The sequence below is a fragment of the Capsicum annuum genome, chromosome 9, assembly GCF_002878395.1.
Source record: "Capsicum annuum cultivar UCD-10X-F1 chromosome 9, UCD10Xv1.1, whole genome shotgun sequence".
In the NCBI taxonomy this organism is placed as follows: Eukaryota; Viridiplantae; Streptophyta; class Magnoliopsida; order Solanales; family Solanaceae; genus Capsicum; species Capsicum annuum.
In genome coordinates, this window is record NC_061119.1 from 106,780,420 (window position 1) to 106,784,354 (window position 3,935).

Here is a 3,935-nt window from a genome sequence, read left to right on the forward strand (position 1 = left end):
TATATATGTATATATATATATGTATGTATGTATATTTTATGTGGGGGTGGAGAAGAGGGATGGGCAGTTGCAGGGGGTGCGGGGAGTGAAGAAGAAAATGTTTTTTTTAAAATTTATATATATAGTTTTTTAAAATAATATTTTTTTTGTGTGGCTTGCATGTCTCCGACGTGGCATTGACATGGCGTTGATGTGTAAGCACGTGTAATGCACTCTCCATTGTGAGAGTGGTGTAATATTTTTAGGGTGATATAAAATTCATTTTAAAGTTGTTTAGGGGGCAAATAATTACCTATAAAATTAAAGTGCTAAAAGTGAGTTGTGTCGACAAGTTCAGGGGGTATTTATACCTTTTCCCACTAAAAGTATGTATCAGTATGAGTATAGGAACCTCATATGTAAGTGATAAAAATTAATTAAACATATTTATGGTAAAATCTTTCCTTATTAGAAGTCATAGAATTAATGACAACTAATACTTTTTTCATTAATTTAAGAATTTTAAATCAACTAAATTTGATTTTAAAAAAATTTGAAAAATATAAAAGTAAATATAAAATCGTTAGAATAAAAAAAATTTTAAGAAGTACCAAATTTTAAAAGTTTAAAGTACGCAATAAGAATGTAATCAAATGATTTTTTAAAAATTTGACTTTTTAAAAAAAGAAAAGATTTTAAATATAAAAAAATAATTGTTACCATAAATATGGTTCAAATTGATGCTTTTCTCTTAGTCTCTGACAACAAGGGAAAGAAACATTGTATGACAAACGCAAAAGTAATAATCAATCAATCACTTGAAACTTCTGGTGGTAAAATATAATTGTTAGAGTTTTTGCTCTGATTTTCTTACTATATTTAAGTTTTACTTTTTCTTACAAAAAGAATAAAAGTTACCATAATTACTTTTACTTTTCCTGAAAGAAAAATATAATTCTTTTCAATATTTGGCTAACCTCTTTCTTGGAGGAAAGGTTTTGGACATCTATAAATAGAAGACCCCCTTATCATACCATAACACAATAGCATCCACAATATAGTCTTTAAAGAGTCTTTGTTTAGGGGGAGATTCTCTCTCATTAGTTTTTATGTCTTTAATATTAGGTTTTATATGTAGGCTAATTGGCCAAATCATATAATAAAATTATGTTTTTAGTATTATTTTTACTTGTCATCTTATTTATCGTCTCATAGTTTGCAACTAATAGCTTACACACGACGCCCTCTCAATTTCGAACCCAACAAGTGGTATCAGAGCTTATGGTTCAATGGTCCAATGGTGTGGTAAGACGAGATTAAACAGGTTCAAGGCGGTTTCAAAATCAAGCTGCAACAATTTGGGCGATAATGAAGATTTTTGTCGAACTACATGTGGAGATAATTGTCAATCATATTTTCAACAATCTTGGTGTCACATATTTGAAAATAAAGCTCACTTTTAACAGGGTTAATATATTTTTTAACCCCAAAAGCTTCATTTTTAAACATGCCAAACAACAGTGATATATGAAGAATATATATGAAGAACGAAGATCATGCACAAGAAGGGGGAGGATCAAGGATATTTTGAAGAAAATCAAGCCAAAAGGAGGAGATTTGTTAGGATTTTTGTCCTAATTTTCTTACTATATTTAAGTTTTACTTTTTCTTAGCAGGAAAATAAAAGTTATCATAATTACTTTTACCTTTCTTGAAAAAAAAAATATAATTCTTTTCCATATTTGGCTAACCTTTTTCTTGGAGGAAAGGTTTTGGACATTTATAAATAGAAGACCCCCTTCTCATACTATAACACAATAACATCCACAATGTAGTCTTTAAAGAGTCTTTGTTAAAGGGGGAGATTTTCTCTCTTATTAGTTTTTATGTCTTTAATGTATTAGGTTTTATATGTAGGTCAATTGGTCAAATCATATCATAAAATTATGTTTTTAGTATTATTTTTCGTTGTCATCTTATTTATCGTCTCATAGTTTGCAACTAATAGCTTCCGTATCACGCCCTCTCGATTTTGAACCCAACAATAATGTGCTTACACTAAAATATATATATTTATATTTACATTATTATATTAAAATGTGAAGAAACTCTCCGCAATAAATAAAATTATTTAATTAAAATAATCAAACATCACATGTGTGAAACACGTGCGATTAAACTAGTATCCTAGATTTTTCAGGTCTATAAGTTTCAGGCAAGACTAAAATATTCTAATAAAACATATTAACAGGACTAAAACCTACTAATTTTTTGTATAGTCAAATTTTCTATAACATTCATATATTTAACAATGTTTTATTAAAATGATCAAATTTGTTTTGAAATTGATTTTTATTTTATATTATATTATACGTTCTTTAGTACAATATTTTGTTATACTAACTAAAAGATATTCAGTATTTTGAAATTGATTTCTATTTTATGTTATATTATTCATTCTTTATTACAATATTTTGTTATTCTAACTACAAGATATTCAGATAAATAACATGTTATAAAATGATTTGACTGTACGTTAATAAGTTTGAATATGCGTTCCATCTATAACTAACTCTTTTTTATTTTCCTACTCTTTGAAAAGTTTGCGCTGACCCCGTTTTCCTGCTATTTTCTGAACGCAAACAACGCATATTCAAACTTTGAAACTAGACTCTGTAGTCAACTTTATTATCACTCTATCATTAACCAACTGTTTTTTTTTCCAACTAAGCTGTCCACGTTTAATGTTGGGTTCGAAATTGAGAGACTGTCATGCGAAGTTTTAAAGTTGCAAATTAATACGGTGATAATTTAGATGACACAAAATTAAATTAAAAAGCATAACATTATTATATGATTTGACCAATTGACCTATATATAAAATATAATATTAAAAAGTATAAAATATGTTAAAAAAAATCTCTCCCTAAACAAAATTATTAAAAGGCTACATTGTGAATGATATAGTGTTTTGACTTGAGAAAAGAGATTTCTATTTATAAATTTTTGAATCTTTTCTTACAAGGAAATCATTTCCACTAAATAAATCTTTTTGAAGTAAAACACAATTATGATAAAATTCAAGTAAATTAGGAAATTTAGCAAAATTCTAGCAAATCTCTTCCTGACCTGAATTTTCTAACAAAATTGATCTTCATCTTCTTTTTCACAGCATGATAATCTTCGCTCTTCACATAATTTTCATAATTGTTGTTTGCCATGGTTAAAAGTAATGTTTAAAATATCATGGTTAAAAATGAATTAAAAATTCATATTTTATTTTTATTTTTAAAGATGAGCAATGTTGAAAATATGATGGTCACTTCTTCTTCATATGTAATTAGACAAAAATCTTCATTACTATCAAATTGGTTGCATCTTGATTTGAAACAACTTGAACTTGTCTTTAATCTAATTTCACCAAATCATTGGACCTTTGAACCGTAAGCTCTGATACCACTTATTGAGTTCAAAATTAAGAGGATGTTATGCGGAAAATAATAGTTATAAACTATTGAGACGATAAATAAGATGACAAGAAAAACATATTAAAAGATAATATTATTGATATGATACGGTCAATTGGCCGACATATTAAAAATCTAAATAAAAAATATAAAAATTAATTGAGGAAAAATTTCTTTCTAAACAAAACTCTTAAAAGGCTACATTATGGATACGTTTTGACTCTTAAAAGGCTACATTATGGATACGTTTTGACTTGAGAAGAGAGCTATATAATTATGATAAAATTCAAGTAAACTAGGAAATTGAAGACAAATCCTTAAAGATTTTTTCAATGTTAGGTGTTGTGCTTTTGCAAAGGACGCATATTCAAACCTTGAAACTGTAGTCAATGCTTTATTACCACTCTATCGTACCAACTGTTTCTTTTTTCCAACTAAGCTGTCCATATTCATTGTTACATTCACCTTTGACTTTCTCACTGAGCGGAA